Genomic DNA, 18847 nt, shown 5'->3' on the forward strand with positions numbered 1-18847 from the left:
TCTGCTTATCTTCTTCAAAGCAAGCTCTCAGTTCAAATGATATGCAAAGAAGACTTGTGCTGTTTCACTTGACAAATTCATTGGTCATAATGTTAAAGATACACTAGGGGGAAAAGGCAGCCTATCTTTTTACACTTCCCATCACCTTATCTGACATATCCCTGTTTAATCATGATACTTGTCTTACCAGTAATAGTTTTGAGAGTCCTGATGCCCTCCCTCCCTCACTTTCCATTTCTGCACAAAGAAAATACAGATAAGGTACAGAAAATTGGCAAATAGCATGTTTTACAAGGCAGACTGAAATACAGCATCAGTGGAACTTAAAAGTTTGCTTCACTATATATTCCCCTAGGTACTAGCTGGTAGCACACTGGGGTGGGGAGAATTTTGTTTGACCTTATTAGGTCAACATTTCTTTAGGACAGATGTGACATGATGGGCTCATAATTAAATCACAGGGGTCTGGGCTTTGAAGGAAAAAAAAAGAAAATGCCACTTGGATAGGTTAAATCAGGCCCTCAACAATATTTAATTTCAGAACTTGATTTTTGCTTTACAGGTTTTTTTAAATTATCATTCCTATTTTCCTTGCATGTCTGTTTTACTGTTTTTAATACAATCTGTGATAAGAATCTCTATACACCACACTGGAGAGCTTCAGCAATTAATAAAACTCCATAACAGGAATGCATCTTTCATGACAGACATGCACACTGAACACCAAAAAATTCTAAAGGAAGAAAAAATGTACAGTACATTCTAAATTGTTTTTAAAAGGCAGAATAATACTGAGATGCATTCAGATTTATTTACTAGCATAGACATTGGCTGATATATGTATTAAGATTCAAATTAAATACCTATCAATCTGAAGGCATCTATGCAATCTAAAGCATTAGACCTATTTTTAGCAATGTGCAAGCCCAGCTTAAAAATGTTTACTGCTGAACACTTCACTGTTGGTATTTCTAGTTTTGGAATGCTAGATATTCAAAATTCCTCCTCACTGGTTAGTTCAATTCTGAAAACAGTAGTTACACTATAAGCACAGCGAATTAGATAGTACCATGGAAACCTCTTGAACAAATTTCCCACATATGGCATTACCAACAACATCCTGAGTTCCATCAGCATCCTAGGAATCTGAAGAGAGCAGAATGCAAACACGACCTATAGTATTCAGGTCTTTATTCCAGCTGTAGCCTTTGCAACAGACTGAACAGTGCCAGAACACTCAGACAGTGTTGACACATTCCATTTTTATCAGGACAAATTCATTAACCCATCTTGAGTTTTCAGTAAATTATAAAAACAATTTAACTAATCTATGCTACAAAATGACCTATGATCAAGGTGGTTGTTCTAACAGGCACAAATTAGAGGCAGTTGCTAGAAATATATCAATACATTTACAATTAAGTGTAGCATGACCTGTAACATTTTTTTTCCCCTCTGTCATCCTAGGAGGTCTCTATTCAAGGTTTGAGTTTATACACTTGAAATAGCTGTAAATTCCCCTGAACTGCAAAGACACCTAACTCAAATATTGAAGTGGATGGGTACATGGGGGGCAAGATGGGAGTGGAGACCTCCATATAAGTGTTTCAAAACTATTTTTTTGTTGCAAACTCAAGAGATCCCAATGCTACAAAGTTTTATTTCAAGCTATGCTAATGGTTTACTACATAAACAAAGCCTCTCATTTTCAAAATGGCACTTGAGATACGACTGCATGTTTTCCATATGGAAAACATGTCCAGTATGTTTTGAATCTGTTCCCACCCAGAAATAATTAAAAAAAAAGAAAGAAAAAAAAATGACATTTCATATCAAATTTAGTAACCAAGAAAGAATGTGAGGGGTCTCTCTCGTAAGAGCAACAGAAGAAAACTAACTGCTGGTGACAGGGAGCACAAAGACTGCTGCTGTAAATTAGCAGATGTCAAAATTTCAAAGGTATCTTCTCTCACGTGTTTCATTAAACACAGGATTCAGGGCTGCACATTACCACATGGGAATTCAAGGCACAGTAGCAACTTCTAAGACATTTTTATCTTCAGCAGGATATGTCCTGAAAATGTAATGCTGACTAATTAAAATAAACTACTTTATTACAATATGGACTAAACCCATGAGCGTTTAGGCTTTTCCAGTTGTAAAATGTTAGTATTCAGGGAGCAGTGGTCTTCCAATAGCTTCTTCAACTGTCACACTTACTGCTCTACTCTTATTTTCAACAGAAATCCTGACAGCTAAATGTGATATAAAAAATTTGTTCCCACATTTCACCTACACTCCCTTTTGCAAAATACTTGCATTAATAGTTTTATTTTCAAAATGACTGTTTTCTGCACACACACAACCTCTAAGGTTGAGGCATGTAATGACCGTTTCATTCTGAACTTTACATAAACCTACCATCTAGAGAAATAGTATTGTTTTAAACCTAAGATGCCCCAAAATTCAATTTAAGTTTTACATTTCTAATCCAACTAGTGAAACAGCATCTTGGAAGCTTAAAAGGAGATACACACTGAGCATATACTTGCAGTAAATTTCAACAGCTGCTAAAAAGTGAACGAGTACTAACTAAAAGGTCACAATTATTTCCAAATGCTTACATGCCTACAAGCAACCCATAGCTGTGTTGAATCTAACACCACATGAACGTCTCATATACGCTTTACTGGCACTCCAATAGCTTTGTTTAAATTCTGTTTAAAAATCCTAGTTAGCTCTTCCATAGACACCACAAATGCCTTTCCAGTTCTTGAACTCTCAGAGCTGATGAAGTCCGTAAGGAGGAGGTGATTTCAACTGGCCACTCTCCTCTTGTATGGCTGCTAAAACCCACTTTTCACACAGCTTAAAAACACAGAGAAGTGAAAAAAACTAATTGTGTGCTTTCTCCTTAGGGGACAAATATGTCAATCATACAACCTTCTGTCCAAAGGCTCGGGCTGCGTGTTGCTAAGGACAGACAGGGCTTTCTCTGCTCTTTGCTGAGCCTTCTTTTCAGCTTTTAGACACCAGCCAACCCTTGTTCTGCACAGACAGCAGCGAGAACTGGCACCAAGGGCCTTTGTGGAGCACCTCTCCCCCAGGGAGCCCCACCACTGCTGGGCACACCTGAGCACGCTCCGCATTCCCTCCTTCACACACAGCCCTAACCTGTGGCTACCAGCGACCTGCCCTGCCCCAAGGAGGAAAGGCAGAGCCATTCTGGCTGCCCGAGGAGCCCGAGCTGCACCAGCAGCCACAGGTGTGCGCTGCCAGGTGCCCATCACTTCAGAGCACCAGGCAGCAAAGCACAGCTTTGATCACAAACTGACAAAAGGCGGCTTTTGGACTCCCGACAGCCCTGAAAATTTATTTGTGCCATCACTTAGGAGTTGAGCATGGAAGTTCCACCTATCAGTTTGTATCATTATGCAACACAAATTTAGCATTAAAAACATTTTTAAAAGCCTTTTAAGATAGAGTGAATTCACAAATGTATATTAAAAATATACATTTTTACGTAATATTTTAATATTTTAATTTTTTAATCAATTCCTTTAATCTTAGCAACTTCAGTTACAAAAGATTCGTGGATTCTTAGTAAATCATGACAATCATGCAACATACTGCAGTTTCTGGAGTGTACTTACTCCAAAATAACAGAAGTGATGATAATTTGACTTTTTTTTTTTTTTTAATGTTGTTCACATAATTTTCCAGTGCAATCACACAGAATAGTTCAAACATACACAAGTCTTTTTTTAATTATTCATCATAGTTCTTGGGAAAAAAAAAAAAAAGGAACCTGAAGCTGGAGTAACTGTCCAAGAAAATTAAACCAACTTCATTTTTGAAGATATTCACCATTTGGGCTTTGGGAATTAATCACGTACATTAAGATCAGTATTTCTCTTCCAGATTTTGACAAATAAGAACCACCTATTTTTCATAATGTATCAATATGAAGTCAGTTTCTAATGATATTCCACTTTGTATATGAGATTTTTATTCCACTAGGTTTTAAGACCAGATTACAAATACTTATTACTGAAAATAGGGTACATTAGCAGTAACAAAAATTTTGTTTTGAAAGTATTCCTAGTGCTTAAAAAAAAATACCCCTTACATTCTGATAAAAGATACCAAATTGCAATAAAAATACCTGTTATCCCCCAATTTGCAGAAGAAATTTGTATTTCACCAATTTATAACATAGTGAGAGAACTTTCCTAAAACTTGTTAAAGAAATCCAACCAAACAAAAATCCCAAAGAACAACAACAAAAAAAAAAACCACCCCAAACCAACATTTCCACCCCCTTCCCCCCTTCCCTTCCCTCCTCCACTAAATAAAAACACATTTTTCATAAAAAGTATTTTCTGGAATCTGCAGTAAAACCTACACATTTTCCCCCCTTGCCCAAGACTATTCAGATGCCATGCATAAATAACAAAATCCACCAATTTTGTATGTGGGCCATGTTTCAGAATTCTCTCGCAAGCAAGCATAGGTACTGACAGCTCACATATAGAAATGAGACCGTGGTATAGCAAACATCTTCTTCTGTTCGGAAGGTACTGAGATCATGGGGTACCTGACTAGAGACTTGTCAACATAAAGTACTGGCTAAGCTATTTGGAAAATCCCCAAATAAATTACTGATCAGAATTTTATCATCTCTTTTTTTTCCTAAAATCCTACATTATCAGAATAAACTATTATAATTTTTTCTATATAATAATTGAGCCTATATGATAAGAAAATTAAGTTTTTTAAGTGTAATTTGCTGTCCTAGAATGAGAGAAGTATGTATCAGACCTATCTTAAATAATTAATTTAACCATTCTTCCCTGCTGTTCTACACACTAATTTAAAAATCTGCCTCCTCAGCAGACACAGACACTAAAGTAACTATTTAGCAGGACTCACAGTATAAATTTGATCAAATTTCAGTGCGATTTAAAGCCTATACTGGGACACAAATATTCAGGACCTCTGTGTTTCTCTTTTGTTGCTGATCACTGCATGTTTTATAATGTTGCACCTGAACAGCTCGCTACAGACTCCAGATATTACACCAAAACTTCATTTAATGGTTTCCCTTTTTCATTTTTTAAGCAGCTGGGTACCTTAACTGTGGTTGAAACAAAATGCAGTCACTGAACCATCCTAGTTCAATGCTGTCATGTCATGCTCAGGAAACCATTCTTGACAGGATACTCCTGCAATATTTCTATGCAGCTACTCTCCCCTGTAGCTTCTAACTAACCTTAAATGCCAGATGCATATTGTAGGACCTTTGTAGAGAACAAGCAATTTGGTATTAAAAATATTAATCCACCCTAATAACACCAAACTGTTCCAGTGGTAACTTCATTTCTTCCTACACATTGCCTACCAGTGCCTTGCCCTTCACTCTCATGTGAGATTTTCACCTGCTTTCTGAATGATCCTTGAGTCCCATTAAACAAGTAACACTGTCCCATTTCAAGATTTCTGACTCAATTTTACACATTTTTCTGTTTGAGTATGGTTCAGACGCTCTGGTTCTCTAAACATTTATTGCTCTAATCCAATTTTTAGGAGAAACAAATTTAGATGTTAGAAATATGTAGAATTAAACTGCCTTTCAGAGACTGCAGAATTATACTTTTGGATTGTAGTAGACAAGGTGCACAACCATAAGCAAAAGCAGCTTAAAATACATTTTCTACTACAAGACAAATCACCTTAGTGCCTCTTAATCTCCTGAGCCTCAGAATCTCATTAATATTTCAAAATAATACCTAAATTCACACAGTCTCTAATTTTATGGACTATATTCTTATACTTTGCAGTAAAAACCTCCCTTAATGTGTGTAAAAACTAATACATAGGAAAAAAAAATCCATAACCAAAACCAGAAAAAGTGTATTTTAAGCTTTCAGTTACATGATGTGGCTGAAAAATTAAGAAGTAAACCTAAAAATAATGAATATTTCTGGACACTCAGAGTAACTGAAGAATATTCATTCACTCAACATTAATGAGAAGAGACAAATTAAATTCTTTTCCTTAAGCCAAGGGAACTAAGGACAACAAAGGTACAAAAGGTGTGAAAAGCAAGGCGTATAATTCTGAAGCGAGTCAAATGAATGGAAAAATTATTGGTATTTTGTTTCCAGAATGTCTAAAAGTAAGTTGCTGTGCATCTGTGCATGACTGAGTTCAGAAAGCTAAGACTTTGAAAAACAGGATGGAATGGAAATCAATCACACAGAAAACTTGGAGAGAATAATTTCAGAGGAAACAAGTTCAGACAAGTTTACCTAGCAAATACAGCAGTCGATTCCAGAATGTAAAAAATTAAAATGCCATCCTTAAGACTTTTTCCCAGGCTACAACTTAGTTCAGGATGGTTAGGCTGAGGTTCTACATTGCTGTCAAACGAGTCAAAAATTATTTTTCAAGATGTAAAAAGCCTCTCAACTGGCACCCCTCTGGTACTTTAAGGCAATTTAGGTAGTGGTGGTCACAGTCCTATTCTTTCCTTACTGCTGCTCTCCTGTATCCATCACTGGATCCAGGACTGAACCATGCCAACCTGCTCATTGGGTAACACTCCTTTTTTTAAGCTGTGTATTTTTCTGCCAGGTTACAAAACTGAAGGACCTCACTACAGACTTACTAGTAAGGGAGGAGAGACTGATGGGAGTTGATATCTCAGTGTGCCAACTGACTCGGTTCCACATGGAACTGGAAGTCTTAGTCTTGCTAATTCTGAAGCCCAGCAGTTTAATAATATTCTTTTCTAACTGGAAACCACCACCTGACCACTAAGATAATTTTTTTTCATATTAAAATATTCCATTTCATTTTACTTATTCCTCATTCTCCTACAATTATTTTTTTATAGTTTTTTCCCATTTCTTCACTTATAATCATTCTCCTCTCTGTCTTTCTTCTCTCTTGATGCCAACTTTCAGTGGAGAAATACTATTACAGCTTTTCTTGGCCAACTGTACTGATCAGACTCCTCTAGATTACCTTAAACCTATGAGAAGTCTACTCCTCAATTTGTGGATTTGCTCACCCAGAGCAATGATTACAATCTCAATCATTTACCTACTACTCTAAGTACACACATTCATATTTTGCAGAGATCTTTGAACTTTTTTGGTATTTGCAGGCCATCTTGTAAAAGCACCAAAAAGAACTAATTTCAAGACTCTAAAAACATCATCATCTTAAACTGATAATTCTTATACCTTATACTAGGAACTTTAAATCCATAGCAGTTAAATAGTGCATCCAGTACTTACAAAGCTTCATGTTAAAAAAAAACTGAAAATAACGCTTAGTTTGACAGTGTGAGGACTCTACAAAAATCAATTTCCTTATTGATATTTTTTTCCTTTTTGTGTATTACATTCTTCTACAGAACTACCTTGAGACCTGCGGATTTTCTCTAGCCAAGAATTGTACAACTTAGATTATGCATTTTGTTTTCATGTCTCTGCATGCAATGTTAATTTTAGCATAACAGTATATTAAACACCTCTGACCTAGAGTTCAGATACCTACAATATACATGCAAAGAACCTGCTGTCAAAAGTTTACAAGTTAGTAAGTGAAAAAACTGCAGAAGGAACCAAACTGTTGGAATCTGAAGATCAAAGGCAAAAGTAACAATGCCCCAGCAGAAGCAGAATTAAATAGAGATTGGATAAAATACTTGCAAGAGAGGTTATAAGAAAAGAGGGAGTGCCCAGGGAAGAAACAGCTGCTATCCCTACTGGTCTAGCAGCATGCACATTTTTTTGATTCTCTGGATTCCTAGACCAGCAGGAGCCAAGAACCCTCAAAATATAACAAATTAAACACAGAGAACAAGTACTTCGCATAGCTTCCCACTTCTTCCCCATTACAGTATTCTCACCTTTTCTTTGTGCATATCCCTGACACGTCCTCTGTGTTCTCTGGTGCTGGGTGAGACATTCAACAAGGTGATATACCTCTCCAAAAACCCCAGAAAATTTGTCACTTACTTGCACTTAGAAAACAAAGTCAGCTCACAGAAAAATCTGGTAGGTGTTTTTTTATTATATCCATCCACAAATTAATTAGCCTGCAGCTTCATTCTGGATTGAAGCAGAAAGGGGACTTTTGCTTTCATTATGAAACAACAGGCTTATCACAAGTCACGAGAACCTACTTTAGCTGAAATCAGATTCAGTCTAAGCAGGCCCATCTCAGTTTTACTGAAAACCAGACTTTTTTTCTGTATGCCATACTTTTAAGATGGTAAAATCATAAGGTTTCTCCTACACTGCTCACGAGGTAAAAGACAGAATATCCTTCAAACGAAACATCCATCTTCTATCAGGTAACTTGCCTGATGTATGCTTCATGAGCTCTTGAGGAGGATGTTTCTGGTGTGACTGATCAGGAGGTTTTAGGTTATGAAAATCCTTCATTATGAAAAAGTTAGGTGAACTACCAGGCAGCAATTCCCATCTCTTTCACAGGTATTGCAAAACTAAATTTATACTGTGTAGCTTAGATTAAGTTATCTGTAATTTTTAATTATCCCTATCTCAACATCTGACCTAGTCAAGAAATCCCACTTAAGTTTTTCCTGCATTCCCATTGCCACTTATTTTCATCTCAGTTTTGCAAGTCAAGCAGAGAGAAGAGGAAAAACACACAAAATGTGATATAATATAGGTCCCAATCAAGCCCCACAGCCTGTGGAATTAAAATTCTAAAATGCAGGAAAAAATCCAGAGTGTGAAATCTGAAAACTGTAATACCAATATATATATATATATATATATATATATTTTCTGCTTTTTTTAACTACCTGATTTCTGTAAATAGCATCGATTTGCACAGGTGCTGTAAGGTATTGGAACTGAGGACCTAAGTGATGCACTCAGTTCAGCCCAGTACCCCAAAGAGTCCTCTGTAGCATTGCCATTTCTATATACATATTTTTTAATGCTGATGATGTCCTCTAGTCATTTAGCAACCCTCTTATAATACAGAGTGTAGAAGTTTTCATAGTTTCAGTTTTTCAAGCCACTTCACAAACACTTAGAAAATATTTTTACTGTAAATATTTATAAATATTTTATTATAAAATTTTGCCTTTCAGTAACTTACTAAGAAGTAAGAAAGTATGGGGATGGGAATCAAGTCTGATGGAATCAATTTCCTGACAGTATTTCTCAAAGTAACTTCGAATGAACAGTTAAAATTTTGAGTATTAGTAAGAATAAATGCTGCTCTTTTTGTCTTCTAATTTCTTCGGAGATATTTCTAAAGTTTCATAGAAACAGTACCCCGAGGCTACCAAACAGCTTCAGCTGCATCATTAGTAACAGTTCAGGAATTCGTTAGAACTTAGCAGCTGTTCAACCACTGAATCACCAGCACAAATTTACTCTTTTCCTTTGCTAATTTACAGGATTCCTGCTAGTGATGTAAGATTATATCAAGGAGTTCAAAACGTATTTTTATGGCTTGAAACGAAAGTTAAAATTACTGCCATTACGGCAGTACTGCTCTCTTTTTAATTAGTTCCACTTCCATATCCCAATACTTATGATGGGTAAAGATTTGAGATATGTACTAGAAAGGATCACAAGGCAACATTTAAGCCTTAAGCTATATACCCGATATCAATTATTTTGGGAAAAACACTGCATACTGTTTCAAGTATGACATGTCCTTGACTATACACGTTTAAAGCTAGCACCAAAGTATTCAAGCGCGTCTTAATGTTCGTGTTTCTTCAAGTCCCCCGATCTAAGTGGCCGGGAGAACATTAACACATGCTTTGAACAAGCCGGCCGTCAGCTCTTCCCCAGCCTACTACAGCTGACTTGTGGAGCACAGCTGAAGGTTAAACAAGCATAAGTGATGTTCATCACTCGAGGCACTTGTGAAAGCACCAAGTCCATCTTCTCACATTTCAATAGCATCGGTGCTGACAAAGAAGTCAGCGGGTCAAAGCCCAACTCCCTTTAGAGAGAAGGCAGGCAGGCTTGAGCTGGGAAAACATTTACATGTGACCCGAGATAAAAAAACAGTTTGAAGGGCCATAGGACCTTATTTGTTTTCGAAAGAAACCTCAATGACCTCCCTCCCCTTTCAGATGCAGATCTGACAAGTGTTGTAATAAATATTACATGCACAGAGGAAAGTTGAAATCAATAGTAGGTTAATGCTTATTGAAACAATACAGAGAACAATTTTTAATAGCATTACTTGAAAATAGATCTAATCTAGCAAAGGAAATTCAATTTATGTTTGGAGCAATCAGATGTTGCTTTTTACTCCGGGGATTTGTTGCAAACTATGTCTCTCAAAATGTGCTTACTGTACTGTGTTTAGCAGAAACAGTTTAGCCTCAATAAGCTGATAGTCTGCAAGGGAGCATGGATCAACTTATTCTCATTAAGAATGTAAGCAGCTTTCCAACAGCCTTCTTTGCTGTTCAGCCCAAGCCAGAGAAAGCAGGGATCTCTCCTCTAAACCCCGTAATTTATGAGTTTATTCAAACTCACCAAATTGCTTTAAGTAAACGCCTCTTATATTTGAAAATTCCCATGGCAACTCATTTAGTTTGGCAGGAAGGCAGACCCGAATTCAATCCTTTTATCCTCCTGCTAAAGCATTACAATGGTAATTCTGCTCTGACACTCTGAAGAGACTGCTAATTACTGTGCGCGGTCCCCAGACAGATCCCCCGTCAGACTGGAACGGCTGCGCTCGGCAGCGAGCAGCAGCAGCACCTTTGTGCACGGGAAGGGATGCGCTCTCGCACCACGGCTTTTTACAAGACAGGCTCCACGACAAAGCATCTCCTGTCCAATAAGCCCTGCAGAACAAACACCGAGGAAGGCAAAAATCCAGCGTAATGGCAGCGAAGGAGACAACCACTAACTTCACCGTGTCGACTACTGAAGGTACTTAGTCACCTCTCAAATGAAATTAATTAATCTTGTTATTGCTATTATATACCGCATGTAATAGCCTAAACTACAGCTCAAGGAACTACATAGAATGCTCCTATGTCATTATACTCCATGTGCAAGAGCCCTCTGCCTGCCTGTCCTGAGAATGTCCCGGTTTTTAAAAAGCCAGCCAGGCCCTTTTACAGCGTCATTTATTTTGAGAAGGGGACGTGCGGATTTCGTAGCAAAGCTTTTCACCTCCCCTGTCATTCTTAATCGAGAAAAGTGAAGGAAACTTACGACTGCACCCTCGCTCTTTTGCCCTAGCTGTTCCCTTTTTCATTGAAATGAAAACAGCAGCTCAATGCTGAAGAGAATAAGCATTTTCCTTTCTGGACTAGCAGTGTTTTGGAAAAACCTAAACCCCAGTTTAACTCATTCTACAGCAAATGAAGATGGTGGTCTGTGCTCCAGAAAATTAATTTTAGTCTGTTTTGGTCATACCACCATTTCTTTTGGAGCAGGAACACCCATAGTAAGCATTACAACAACTTTTCTTCCTTTCTCCACGTGAACACTTACCAAAACTAGCTAAAATTTAAATATGCAAAAGTAAGATACATTCTTAGAAAGTTAATCAAAAGGGAGGTCAACTTTTAAAATGTTAAGAGATCAAGTAATGCATTTAATTTCAAAACATATCGTCTGATTTCTCTTTTAATCTGAAGTGAATAGCTAACATCTCATACTTGTTTTTTCAAAGTATGACTTTAAATTCTGCATTAGTTTGACCTGTAACATTTGAAAAGTTAAGCTTTCACTTAAAAAATTACTGAGATATTCTAAACCAACTGCATATTTGTTTTGAGAACAGATTTAGTTCTAAAATCCTATATGCAATGGCAAACAAGAAACCCAAAGACAATTTCATCACTAAACATTTCTAATGCAGCAATACTGTTAAAAATAATCATTAAAAAGTAGGCTGACTCATTTAACAAAGCAGTTAGATCCATCTGGCCCAATTAGTGAAGCAGTCTACAACTTCTACCAATACAAAAAAAAAAAAACCCAAAACAAACCAAAAAATCAAAAAAAAAAAAAACCCCACAACAAAACAAAAACTATACAACCAATACCACCACCACAAAAAACCAAAAAAACCCACAAAAACCCCTCCAAAAAAACCCCAAACCCAAACAAAACAATCCAAAAAAACCCCTCATATATTGCTTCATCTGACCTCTACATGCAATTCATTCAGTGGTTTATAAGGATGGATGCTGGTGAAGTCAGGACTAGTACCAAACAACAGATACAAACAATATAACAATGGTTTTATGTCAAATGCTTCTTACATCTCAAAATACATACTGATGCATTAATTATGCCTGCCCATATATCATACTTGCCAATTAATTTTTTAATTAAGTGCCTACTGGTGTACTAGATAAGGTCTTCATATGCCTGTAGACACCATCTATGCATATTAAAAGCAGTACGGTCCCAAATACTCCACACAAATTCTACAGAGAAATGAGTGCTACTCCTATCCTACCACAAGAACAGGTCAATATCAAATTTCAATGACAGAAATATCTGTCATCTCCGCTTAAATAAGAATTATTGCTTGGTGTTATTACTAATCCTTTAAAAAGGATAAAATAATAATTTTAATTTTGAGGTTTGTGGTAATTTTTTTCAGGTTTAAGACTGTACTATCCGCTTGCATTTGGCAGTTTACAAATAGAAAGAATCTCCTTTGCCTTTCTGTGATGGTAGAAACACAGACTACCCCCATGCTTCTTTATCTTGCTTTGCCATTTGAAAACAGTTCATTAGCCCATCTGGGCAGCATCTGAAATCTCTATATAGCTTCATATTTTGGATTGCAATAAGTTTCTTCCTTTGCTTTTTTGTCTACCCCATAAGCCACCAGAGAACAACAAAAAGTTGGTTTTGCTTTGGTTTTGATTATGAAATAATTCAGTAAAAAGGTTCAACTGTACCCCCAGTTTTAAGCCTTTTGGAAGCTCCTATTTCAGCTGTCTAAGAGACAACATACTGTCACAGTCTTACTGGGGAGAGGAAGGGGTGTCTCAAGAATAAAAAAATACAACTAGTTTATCTAAAGATAGCCAGCAAATAACACAGCAGAAGTTTTTGTGCAAATCAATACATAAAACTGTTGAGTGTGAGCTCTGGATGTTAACTACAGACACCTAAGTGACAGACTGGTTCACACACAATTTTATGAATTCTTCTCCCTAAACATCTTACAGAGAAGGCTGCAAGACTCAGCAAGGATTCAGAAATACCAGTTGCTATGCTTTGCTGAAAGGAATGTATTTTAAACAAGGCAACACAGACAAAATATTGTGGAAAGTTGGGGAGTTTACAGAAGCAGTTTTGGAAGTAGTTTCCTATACTTCTGAAAGCAAGTGTGGACAAATTAATGAAACAAAGAACTGTTCTGGAGTAAGGTCATCACTACTGAGATGAGAAGCAATTTCACTTGTATCAGATCCTTCAGGATTTCAAGAGTCTCTCCAAGCAGGATGATACTCTGGGTTTAATACATTTTTCTCCCTTTTGCAGAACTTGCATCTACAAAATGAAAAGGACATGAGAACCATGCACCCCTAAGATGCTGCACTTCAGGTATCAAGAGAAAAGAAGAGCTTTGCACTGCACTAAGTACTTCTCAGAGGAAGCAGAACTGAGACTTAAATCATCATCAGATCTATTTATACTTCTGAATCAATGAATACTGACACAAATAGAGGCACAGACATGCACCAACCTCCCTTTTCCAAGAAACTATGTGGAAAAACTCTCAAACCCCACTTTCTAGATGGTGACTTTTTTGGTCTCTCAGAAATTTGGGTTATGTGGCAGACGGGACAGATAGTGTGAAAACTGCCATAAATCCAACACATGCACATGCTTTTGAGAAAAAGAAACTTTAATCACCAGAAACACAACTGGTCTAATTAGTCCAAAATCTAAAGGATGCCACAACAGTAAAGTGAGAAGGTAACTGTATAGAGAAGCACATATAAGATAATTTGGGGAAAAAAAAAAATCCTCCCAGAATCCACACTAAACCCTTACTTCTATGCTTTTAACTGTAAAATTTATTTGTTTGGGTTGGTAACAGTAATATTTACTTGTCTGGATTGGTAACATTTGCTATTAATGCTAATCTTTTAGAGCAATATGGACACATTTAATTTCTATAAATACAACTATCAAACTATTTTTTTCTGGAATTATTTTTATTAATCATAAGTAACAGGCTAATATTCTGAAGAAAAAACTTAATTTTTCTACTCTTTACATAAGCTTGCCTAGAAATACAAGCTATTTGGAGAAGCCAAAACATCACAAGTTTACTGTTCTTATGCTAATTAAGGTTCCCTGATAATCAATTATTTTAATTAAACAGGACTCGTTTGACATTTCTGTGAATGAAATGAAAAAAAAAAAAAAAGCAAAGCTTGTTTAAAAAAGAAAAAAAACCCAAAGTATTTGAGATATAAAAATACCAAAAGAAGTAATTTTCTTTTTCCCGTCATGATTCTACTAGACACACTTCAGACAGTTTGCTGAATCTAGAAAGAGAAGTCATGCCTTAAATTACAGGTGCTTTATATTAAATGATGTGGAATCATATATCTAGCTTCCTAAATTCCCCTGAACCTTAATATTCGGCTGAAAGCCTATGTGTGATTCACATTTGAAGAAAATTGACTAAACTGAAATAAATAAAACCAGCACTAAAGCATGTAGGGGATTATGTCTCAGCTACATCATCATAGATATTGTCTTAGCAAAGATTTCTAAAGCTTCAAAGCCAATTTCAAACTTGTAGTAAAAATCAATTTGCAGATTTCAAATATTAACGATGGATGCACACAATTGTGCATCTTTCATGTTTTTAGAAGTAACCTAGAGTAAGATTTTTAGAAGAGTCTATAAACTTCAGCTGTACAAAGTACTACAAATCTTAATGGGATCTTGTTACTGAAGCCACATAGGATCTTTTAAAAAAATCCTAAAGACAGTAGTGGAAAAAAAGTATTATTAAAAACTACTAACATCTGTATGTTGAAATTCTACAAACAGATTGCTTTTAAATGCTGTAAAATATATCAAATATAAAGCATGACATAATAAGAATAAATTGTGTTATTTGTCAGCTTTAGTGTCTTACATGCTTCACTTTGTTTTCCAAGCCCTGCAGAATGATTTACATGGAAACAAGGAATCACATTTTCTCATTTGATATTGGTGGAGTTCCTTTAAGGCTGTCCAGTTGAGCAGGACTCCTATTTGATTCTGCACAACTGCTAATCTTCCTGTTTACTTTGTAAGAAAGGCAAGACATATAATGTAATGCCTAGTTTACCTGTAACACAAAGGAAACACAGCCGAAGTTACATGTATATAACGTTAAAGAAGTTCCTCCACAAAAATATTTTGGCAATACACAGAATTTGGGTTTATGCAACACACACAAAAAATTATTTTGAATTGATTCTAAACTGAAATCAATGAAACCACCTATTAGCATAACATTTTTTGAACACCAAGAACCTTCAGAGTCTCCTCTGCAATCTCTAATCCTGCAGGATAATAAAAACTTTGATCATTTTCTATCTCCAAGAGCCCCCTCTAAAACTACAGATTGCTACAAAATAAAGAGCATTCCAGTAATGACCTCTCCCATATTTATTGTTAAGTAAAGATTTACCTCCTGGAGTATTTAAAAAACCAGAAGGGTACTATCACTACATTTTACAGATGAAAAAGTTAAGGTTTATTATTTAAAGTACCCTTGCTATCATCGGAGAAAACAAGTGTTTCTATGACCTGATGTATTTTAAAAGCCTGACTTTTTAATGTTTAACTTTCTTGAATCTGATTGACTTTTGGATTATTAAGAGATTTCCTGAAGCTCTCCTTGCTGATGAATAATAAAGTAACTCTTTGAAGAGTTCTCCATCATCCAACAGGACAGGAAGGGAGTCTCCCTCCACAGCCCAACCACTTTCTTTGGAAATTAACCAGTAATTTCAGAAATAACTAGTGAAAGGCAAATACAGGCTTTCCTCTTGTAGGCACTGAGAAAAAAGTGTTCTTCCCAACACTGTATCAATAGTCTATCTGTTCCGAATGCCAGGATACCATTAACTGACAAATCAGATTAGCACAGTATTACCATACATACTACAGTGGATTTAAACCAGGAGAAATCCAGACACACCTCCTAGCTCCCTTGGTCTTTCAGAACTTATCTTCCAAGTTAAAACAAGTTATTAGACTCCAACATACTGCCTTTCTGCACAATATGTGACGATTTTATTATTCAAAACATCTGATGTCTGTTGACAGTAATGATTATGACTGTTAATTCTAACAAACTAAGTAAGCAAGCTTTATTTTAAAACTTTCAATTTTTCCTTTAGGACCCTAGAAGCTACATATCTGCTTATTAAAAACTGAAACATCAGAATTGCAGACAAGGCCACAGTCAAAAGGCTGAGCAAGGAACTGGAACTGCCCACTTCCATTACCAAGGCACCCAAGTACCCATTTGCACATTTGACAAATCCTCACTCCACCTTCTAGTTCCATTTCCTGATTGTCATTTGCCTGCTTTAGTACAACTGTATCAGTATAGTTACTATAGCTGCCAAGAAAGTCAGGGTAGTCTAAGTTAAAATTCCATTTTCAAACTAGAACACAAGCTGGAGAATGCAGGACTCAAACATTTTAAGATGAGGGCACAGCAACACATGCAATTACATGACTGAAAATTACTCTTCATGAAAATTGCTTCAAATTATCATAAGACAGCCAACTCCAAATGGTGGCTTTGGGGCTTTGATTTTTTCAGTCTCTTGAAAAAGGATTTGTAAGGTAATGTACAATTTTGGAGGCTGTATATCTATCAAAGGCTAGAATTATTTATTTATAAATAAAGCAGCTGAAATTCTTAGTATCTACAGCTGTGTTTGGTCAAATAGAAAACCTAACATCTTCCAATCCATTTATAAAAAGGTGCAGTATCAAAGAACTGCATACAATACTAGAGACCTCTGACTTTGCTAGATTTGCTGGTGTTGAAGCTTCCTTCTATCCAGTACGTACTTCCAAATGATTTGGAATATAAAACACATTTGACTTTACAGCAAAAGTTCAAACTGATGAACATAACTTATTACATATAGAGATGTTGTGAAAACATTAAAAATTAGCTAATAATGGTAATGCTGAAAATATAGAAAGCAGTGCTGTTTTCATTAAGCTATCCCTATTAAGAAAGTAGTTTGAAAATAAGGTAGAGCTTTTAAAATACTTATTTAAATATAGAAGATATAAGATAAAAAATGTATAAAACCCATAGCATTTCCAATAACACACAAGAAATATAATATACTACTTGATGGAATCTTAAATACTTTTTCTTATTAACTATTTTCCAAGCAATGCAACTTTCCAGTAAGATCTAATCTAATCACTTTACAGGATGGTTTACCACTCTCCAATTTTATAGTATGCTACAAATGGTCTAGTCCAAAATCATATAAGCTATTTAACATAATTAGATCCAATCTCTTATATCATGCCCACCTATGTTTATCCTGCCAACAGTATCTATAACATTCCTGTATTAAAGTCTTAGCCTACAATCTATGAAAGAAAAAGAAACAATATTACTCCTCCCACTGAAAGCTCAGGTATTTCTGAACTGTTTAAAAATAGAAACACTTAAGTTTTCTATTGAATAGTAGGCCAAAAACTCTTGGCACTTTTCCACAGGTTAGAACTTTCTGTCTGATGTCAAAATAGAACCATGTAGAGCAACTAGATGACTGTAAGTCATCAGTCAGCATTAAACCACAGATATCTCTATGACAAACTTAACTTTTGTATAATTAGAAATCTAGATTTCAAAACTAATGCTGGCAATAAAGAATGCTTTAAATGGCTGGAAAAGAAAAATATTTACTCATTACTTTACTATTGTTTCACACAAAAATCTTTGCAACTGCTAAGATCCTTCTAGAAACCACTCCAAAGTGACTCATACATGAAGTGATCTGACCTTAATACAGTCTGGCTAATCATAAGTGTTAAAATGCGTTAAAAGTGAAAGGTAACAAATTCCTACTCTTTACACACTATCTCTCCAGGAATCACAATTCTACAATTACCATTTCTTTCACTTAGGTATAAAATTGAGATTTCAAAAGAGAAAATCAACCAACCAAAACTCAGCTGTAACTAGAAATGAAGGATTTGTCATCATCTTCAGTAACATGGCCAGACAAGGAGAATTGTAGCTTGATCATCTGCTTTTTGAATAAGTAGAGAAATGCTTTAATAAGATTTTATATAAAGATTGCAATTTACATGTTCTGTCCCAGGATCATCCACAGAAAAAGAACAAAAGTATGGAAGAATAAATAAAAAGAAGAAAAAATGACTAGAAGAAGCACTGGAAAAACAGCCAAGACTGAAGGAAGCAAATTATAAAAATGGGATGAAAATTTAAAAAATTACAGGTACCCCAAAAATTACCAGAATAGGTCAATACCATTGTTTCTTCCGTAACTATGCCTACCAAACAACCTAGTAGATTAGGCACATTTCTGGAAGACAGACAAAACCCCTGCAGATCATAATCAGAGCTCTGAATCCATGCATAATCCCTCCTTGGAAGGGCATGTCCCTACTGAATTGCAGGCAATAGAGTGTCTTTGTTTCTCTTTGAGAAGAAACTATTTTCTACGTTTCCTAGGATCTTTTCCAAAAACTCCATCTAACATATCTCAAGTTATACATTTGTAACACCTTAAATAAAGGCAGAGAGTGATGGAGAAGAAGAGGAAAAG

The 18847-nt window shown here is 35.9% G+C and overlaps 1 protein-coding gene and 1 long non-coding RNA gene across 21 annotated transcripts in view; one reads left to right on the top strand and one right to left on the bottom strand.

The window, feature by feature from the left end:
• Positions 1 to 18847, bottom strand: part of QKI (QKI, KH domain containing RNA binding) — a 154256-nt gene that overhangs the window by 28296 nt on the left and 107113 nt on the right. The window lies entirely within an intron of this gene.
• Positions 3286 to 15144, top strand: LOC110477925 (uncharacterized). The gene is made up of 2 exons (XR_002466671.4): positions 3286 to 10955; positions 13542 to 15144. It is a non-coding gene; the product is annotated as an uncharacterized LOC110477925 (long non-coding RNA).

Source organism: Lonchura striata, chromosome 3 (assembly GCF_050655825.1).
Source record: "Lonchura striata isolate lonStrDom1 chromosome 3, ASM5065582v1, whole genome shotgun sequence".
NCBI classification, from domain to species: domain Eukaryota; kingdom Metazoa; phylum Chordata; class Aves; order Passeriformes; family Estrildidae; genus Lonchura; species Lonchura striata.